General features: G+C 30.8%; 1 non-coding gene across 1 annotated transcript; it reads right to left on the bottom strand.

The window, feature by feature from the left end:
- Positions 1–7,739: 7,739 nt before the first annotated feature.
- On the bottom strand, positions 7,740–7,846 carry LOC139869830 (small nucleolar RNA R71). Its single transcript, XR_011766406.1, has one exon. It is a non-coding gene; the product is annotated as a small nucleolar RNA R71 (small nucleolar RNA).
- Positions 7,847–8,322: the final 476 nt, after the last annotated feature.

Here is an 8,322-nt window from a genome sequence, read left to right as displayed (position 1 = left end):
TGAAGAAAATAATGAACAAAATAAAATTGATTAGTAATCAATTAATTAACTATATAAAATTTTAAATCTATACTAACCAAATCCTAGCTGACTGTTCCTAGCTAACTGTTCCTATATGACTATTTTCTTATCATATACTAGTTTTGATTGAACTATTGGACTATTGGACTACTATCATTGGACAATTAAAAAGTAATAAAAGAGTAGGAAATATTAATTACAACACATTTTGACTTAAAAGATCGTAAATAAAATTACATTTACTACAGGTAAATATTTCCTCCAAGTTGCCACTTGATTTCATCTTAAACATTCTTTGTATCTTGACGATTACAATCAGCGTTTAATCATCTAAAAACACAATCCTCTTGAAACCTCTCGAATTGATAACCGATGATTCATATATCGTAGCATTAAATGCAGAGGAAACAGAAAAATTGTAGATGGTCTAAACGGCCAAAAGTATGATGATAAAGAAGGGAGTGTTGGGAACGCTCGATAGAAAATTTGGTACTGAAAAATGGATTGAGCTAACCCTGAAGGAGACCGAGGACAAATATAAGGACCAAACCCTATATTCAAAGAATCCAGATAATTCTGTATCCAATGAAATCTTTAGAGAATATCTTGCTCCGTACTCACGTTAAATCTTGTGAAAGATCTTTCTTCATCAAACTTCGATCTTAGAAATTCTGAAAGTATCATCATAAATATCTTCGATATCTCTGAGGATATTTTCATAAATATTCTTGTTCGAAATTATATACCTCTTCGTGCTTTCTGTATTTCATTGGAAACTTCTGTAAAACCTAAGTATAATTACGAATGAATTCTGGAGAAGTGTTAAGAATTTGAGCATGAGTTAGTATAATATAATGACACTTGGCCAACGTGGTTATATTACAGTAAGTCATGCTGAATTTTTTAATGGAACGTGATGATGGTTCACATATCTCACCCTCATCATGTGCCATGTTACATAACTCTTTCATTCTAATTAACCTCTGAACATATCAAGAAAATATATTCTTGATAGTTCTATCCTCAGTGATACTGAAAATTTAACAAATCAAATCGTGCTATTACCTTTCATTTCTGCTTATAATCCTAGTTATGATCTTTCGAACTTCATACCTACAGACCGAGACATCTTGATCGCTTTACTTAAGGTCGGGCAGAGAAAACAAAAGCATAGAGCTTCAAAATATAAACAGGAGTATAAATCACAACAAATAGAGAAATCATTAACCGTGGATATCAATAATTATGGAAAGACAGATGCAAGGAAGGATGATGAAATCCACCACCCCAAGAGCAAAGTAGAAGTAAACATATTCCTCCGGTGGGAGTTGGAATAGAAGGATGATTGTTGCGGTAGTCAGAATAAGGTCAACGATCAGAACTGGATTTAGCATTTTCAAGATCTTTTGAAAATATGAATTGAGGAAGAAAATAGAGGAGTGGTGAAAATAATGAAACGGGAAGAGTAAATTTATAGCGAAATATCAGGCATAGTATTCGAGGTAGATGATCGCATTTAATTTAAAAAGGATCATAATTTCCTTGAATTCCGAAGAATCAAATCTTATATAGATTACGAAGATTTTCTTTAAATCCCTTGAATTTCAGAAATCAACCGTGACTACGTCAGAAGTTAAGACGAACTTTATTTCTTCATTTCATTCTTTTGTGATAACTTCACCCATACTCTTCGAGTAATCGAATTGTTTTATCTATACTAATCAATAATGATAAAACTTTAGTTATCAACTCATATTCATCATGAAAAACATTCGTATTGTTAGCCATGACGACTTCGAACAAATTTCGGGACGAAATTTCTTTAAAGGGTAGGTACTGTCACGACCCGAAAAATTTCGACTAATTTTGAACCAAACTCGCGATACGATTTCATAATTCTGACACGATAAGCAAAGTCTGTAAATGTGAGTCTAAAAATTTTTGAACTGTTTCACATATTCATTTGACCTTCGACTGTTCCCGACGATTCACGAACAATTAATTGTAAATAAATATGTATGTACATGTATATTTATAAGTATACAAATAATAATTTGAAATACGTAAATAAAATATTATATAATTTAGTTTTTGAGATATACAAAAGAAGTGCGATATGATAAATCCTATTTTAAAACAAAATTTTTTTAAAGTATTCTAAATATAATAAGTTTTGAAAACTCATATTACATGTATAATTATATATTAATTTTTGTGAAGTTTGTAAAGTTGGAAAAATTATTTTATTAATAATGTTAAAGACATCACATATACATTACTCATCACATTCACAATCCATAGTCATCAATCGATTCTAGCTACTTAAGTGGATGCTCACTCATTCACACTCATTCACTTAGTATTTATTAAATACTTATATTCTAACATAATTAAGATATGATTCATATATAGATATAAAACATCTGTACGTGGCACATGCATAAGTAATATTTTATTACTTTTTCTATTAGTATTAAATCTATAATAAATCAAAAAACATCAACCCACGAGACCTTGTTATTATTATTTTTCTTCACGAGGTCACAAGGAAACAAAAGTGGTTAAATTCAAAAGTGTGGTGGCTACTGATTAGATATACACGATCAAAATCATTGATTAGTTAATTAATATTGTGTCATGCAGAGATTCGATATAATTCAAATTGGCTCCTTTTTCTTCTTACTCTTTTATCTTTCTCAATCCAACACCAATACTCAAACAATTAGTTAAATGACTTTTCCATGTGAATAAACAGTAGCGAAGTATTGCATCTCACCTTTACGTGATTGATGAAGACATGTCTCTTTAGTGGCTAATTTTAAAATGCAAATGAGAACATTTTTAACTCTTCTATTATATACATATACTATACTATATACTATATATCTATATCTTTATATATGCTTACGAGCATTTACATAATTAAACCATCTATCTCTTACTCCCTTATATTTTCATTTACAATCTTCATTGCCATCAACAAGATACCATCAGAACCACTACCTATTTCTACTGTTGTTCGAAGAGGACTGTAGCCATCCTTAGTTTACTACCTAGTGGCTGCTGATTTGAACAGACCACACACGCACACCACCACAAATTACATCATTGAACACCCCTTCAAATCTAACCAAACTGCTTGCTATGTTTACTGGCTAATCACGAAAATAGGAAGACTGGAAATTACCATGTTACGTCACTATTTTCTTAACTATCGCCATCCTTGGTGTTGGAATGAATGTTCCCATGATTGTCACCATAAACGATGTCATGTTGAGTCGATGAGTTCATCCCCATATTCTCACAAAAATCAAACCAAACACAGCTAACAACCGAACATCCTCATCACTACCCATTATGCTACTGTACAATGAACAAGAACTCGTTATCTTTCTATTTTCTCTGCTTTCTTTATTAATACAAGTATTAAAATATCTAACAAACACTCCTTTTAAACCACATATTGACTGCTGTTTCTTGCCTTCAGTTTCTTCTTCCTATTGAACGAGATCACCAAACTTTCACGTCACTATTATGCTGCTATTGTAGTAGTAAATATCTGATTTCTATTTTTGTTGTCCATTGAACGAACCAAAAAACAAGAAACCATAAAAACCCACCATAAATCCCATATCTATACGTCTATAACTGCTGCTACTACCATCGTGTATTATTCTATTTTATTAGAAGCAACAACAACCCTTTTATTATTGATACGTTTGATCAACGCCTGCTGCAAATTTTGCTCGATACTTGATAATGCTAAAAACGAACATATATTTCATAGCATTATTCCTCAAGAAAGACAAGATTTTAGTTGCAACTGTTCTAATTACAAGTGATATTCGTTTAAATAATAAAAGGTGAAGACAAAAGACAGATTCGACGAATTAAAATGCAAACGACCAAAAAGCTCAAAAGTACAAAATACAATCAAAGTGGTTCCAATTATTAATGAGAAACGTCTCAAAATTACAAGAGTACAAGACGCGAAACGCAAAATACAAGATATTAAATTGTACGCAAGGACGTTCGAAAATCCGGAACTGGGACCAAATTCAACTCTCAACGCTCGACGGACTAAAAATTACAAGTCAACTATGCACATAAATATAATATAATATTTAAATAATTCTTAAAATTATTTATATATTATATTTATATTTAAAATCCGTCGGCAGAATGCAAACAAAGACATGTGAGCTGGAATCCCAGGCCATGCGATCGCATGAGCCAAAAAGTCAGGCCACATGCTATAAATTTCGCAGTTTTGAGCGATCTTTTACACATCCATATATCTTTCTCTCTATCTCACTCGTATAATATATATATATATATATATATATATATATATATATATATATATATATATATATATATATATATATTATAATTTTAATTTTAATTTTAATTTTAATTTTAATTCTAATAATAAGGGTATGTTAGCGAATGTTGTAAGGGTGTAAGTCGAAATTCTGTCCGTGTAACGCTACGCTATTTTTAATTATTGTAAGTTATGTTCAACCTTTTTAATTTAATGTCTCGTAGCTAAATTATTATTATGCTTATTTAATGCCGAAGTAATCGTGATGTTGGGCTAAATATTAAAATTAGGTAATCGGGCTTTGGACCGTAATTGAGGACACTTGTGGAAATTAGACTATGGGCTTTATATTAACTAAACGACACCTCGTTAATTTAATATATAGACTTATAATTTGACGTATTTATATATAACCACATACGCTTGACTGGGTACGGTGGACGGGATATCTATAAATACCAATAATTGTTCATTTTACCGGACACGGGATTGTATTAATAGTTAATAGACTTGTTGAAACAGGGGTGGATTACATTCAAGGGTAATTGGTGTAATTGTTAACAAAGTAGTAAAACCTTGGTTTACACGCAGTCGATAACCTGGTGTATTCATTAAACAAAGTATTAAGACCTTGTTACAATTCGAATCCCCAATTAGTTGGAATATTTGACTTCGGGAATAAGAATAATTTGACGAAGACTTTCGCACTTTATGATTATGACTGATGGACTATTATGGACAAATCCGTATGGACATATCGAATAATCCAGGACAAAGGACAATTAACCCATGCTAATAAACTAAATACAACACGTCGAACATCATGATTATGGAAGTTTAAATAATCATAATTTATATATTTCATATTTAATTGAACTTTTAATTATCGCACTTTTATTTATTGTCATTGTATTTAATTGCACTTTTAATTATCGTACTCTTTAATTATCGTATTTTTTAATTATCGCATTTTTATTTATCGCAATTTCATTATCGTTATTTACTTTACGCTTTAAATTAAGTTATTTTTATTTTTAATATTTTACATTAGGTTTTAACTGCGACTAAAGTTTTAAAAATTGACTAACCGGTCATTAAACGGTAAAAAACCCCCTTTTTATAATAATAATATTACTTATATATTTTTGTATTTTTACAAATATAGTTTTTAAAAAATATAGCGTTAAGCTTGTTTTAAAGATCCCTGTGGAACGAACCGGACTTACTAAAAACTACACTACTGTACGATTAGGTACGCTGCCTATAAGTGTTGTAGCAAGGTTTAGATATATCCACTCTATAAATAAATAAATCACTTGTGTAAAATTGTATCGTATTTAATAGTATTTATTTGTAAAAATTAATAGTATTTCATATATACCTCGCATAACATCAAGTATTTTTGGCGCCGCTGCCGGGGAACTTGCTTAAATGCCGGAAGTGAAACGCTATATAAAAAAAGATTTTTATTTTTAGTTTACTTTTATAAAAAAACGCTTTTGTAAAAATACGTTTTAATAAAAAAAATATAAAAAGAAAAAAAATCTATATATTTATATTTAAGAGTTGTTCAAAAATATATAAAATTATAAAATATTTCTATTTCTAATTTTAATTTGTAAAAATATAAGTTTTATTTAATTTATACTTTTTATAAATTTTAATACAGAAAATTAAAACAGAAAAAAAAAACATTCAGGCCACTACACTGTAGCAGCCCAGAACCTGGCCCGAAATCCTTATCCATGCGATCGCATGGATTTTTAACGTGAGGACCATGCGATCGCATGGTCCTGTCTGACACGCCACAGTTTTACCTAAATCTGCATTGATTAAGGAGTATTATTTATTATTATTACTTTAAACCCTAATTAGGGTTATATTTTTTATATTATTTATTTTAGTTTTAATTTTATTATTTTATATATTTAGTTTAATTAGTTTTAATAAATTATAAAATTAATAGTTTTATAAAATAAATAATATAAAAATAATATTTTTATAAAATTGTACTTTTTACAACTTTAAGTATATTTTTATATTTTTATATTTTGTACCCTTTTAATCGTTTATTCATAATATTTGTATTTTTCGCTCGTATTTAGTTTTAAGTCATAGTTTTTGCCATAGTTATTTTTATTTCTAGATTTTTAGGCTTTGCCGTAAAATCCCTTAAGTGCTTTTTCTTTAGACTAAGATTTAGGTGCTTTAGAATTTTGCGACGCCATTTTTATATTTTAGTACCTTTTTAAGTTATTGCTATTTGGGATATAGTATTTCTTTTAAGCTTTAATATCTTTAGACGCAACTTTTAATTCTTAGTTTTTAGTTCCTTTTTAAGTTTCGACGCGCTACTTTCTTATTTTTATTTTTTGAGCTTTTATTTTTCGACATTTTTCGACGCGCAATCTTTTTCTTTCTTATTTCTCGACGCTCTAGTTTATAGGACATAGAATTTTTTTCTATTTCTTCTCTAAACTTTCAAAACGAAAAATTATTTTAAGTGGTTAAATTGATAGACATCCATTTTCTGGTTCGTAGTAATAGTTGGATTTGTACGTGGATCGGGTTATTGGAGTCAAACAGTACTCAATTATATTGAGACCAAATGAATCATGCCCATCTTTTGGCTATTCGAAACGTGGGCAAAATCAGAAAAGTCTATTAATTTGATAACTTATATAATTTTTCTTATTTTTATAATTAATAGGATATTCAGTGAATGCACCGAGCAAAACGTTCACCACCTTTTGTACGTTCACCACCTGTAACTCGATCAAGACATCTAGCAAATATTGTCGCCGTTGATTTTTCTTTAGAATCGTCATCCAGTCGACCAAGTACTCCAATTCAAATTTCCGATAATCCATTTTTTGAACCCGACCTCACAATTGAGAACCCGGAGGATATTCAAGGACAATTTCAAGATCCTGAACCACTAATTATTCCTTCTGAACCACAAACCGTTAAATCAGAATCCTCTAATGATTCGTATTCAACAAATTCAATTATGGAAGTAACGGAACCTCTAAGTATGGAAGACCGAATGAGAGCCACACGTACGGGCCAAGGACACGCCATTATTAAGCCAGACATTAATGCGCCAGATTATGAAATTAAAGGACAAATCCTACACATGGTAACTAATCAATGCCAATATAGTGGTACGTCAAAAGAAGATCCAAACGAACATCTTTGAACCTTTAATAGGATCTGTACTCTATTTAAAATCCGAGAAGTGGAGGATGAACAGATATATCTCATGTTATTTCCCTAGACTTTAAAGGGAGAAGCCAAAGATTGGTTAGAATCGTTACCCGAAGGAGCGATTGATACATGGGATGTGTTAGTTGAAAATTTTCTTAAACATTTCTTTCCGGCATCTAAAGCCGTGAGACTTCAAGGAGAAATTGTTACATTCACGCAAAAGCCAAATGAAACATTATATGAGGCGTGGACAAGATTCAGAAAATTGTTGAGAGGATGTCCTCAGCACGGTTTAGATACTTATCAAATAGTACAAATATTCTACCAAGGATGTGACATTACTACACGAAAAGACATCGACATAGCAGCTGGTGGTTCCATTATGAAAAAAACCACAACCGAAGCTCACAAAATCATTGATAACACAGCCTCCCACTCGCATGAGTGGCACCAAGAAATAGATATTTTTCGTTCATCTAAAGCGGCTAGAGCAGATTCTAGCCATGACTTTGATTCCGTTTCCGCAAAAATAGATGCTTTCGAGAGACGAATGGAAAAGATGACTAAAGATATTCACGTAATACGAATCAGTTGTGAGCAATGCGGGGGACCACACTTAACGAAAGATTGTCACATTGAGCAAACTATGGAACAACGTGAGAATGTTTCCTACATTAACCAAAGGTCGGGAAATAATTATCAAAATAATTATCAACCGCCAAGGCCAAACTTTAATCGAAATCAAAACATTCTTTACAATCCAAATGGAC

Source organism: Rutidosis leptorrhynchoides, chromosome 9 (genome assembly GCF_046630445.1).
Source record: "Rutidosis leptorrhynchoides isolate AG116_Rl617_1_P2 chromosome 9, CSIRO_AGI_Rlap_v1, whole genome shotgun sequence".
Lineage (NCBI taxonomy): Eukaryota > Viridiplantae > Streptophyta > Magnoliopsida > Asterales > Asteraceae > Rutidosis > Rutidosis leptorrhynchoides.
The sequence above is the reverse complement of the archived record's forward strand: the minus strand, read 5'-3'. Positions and strand labels throughout refer to the sequence as shown.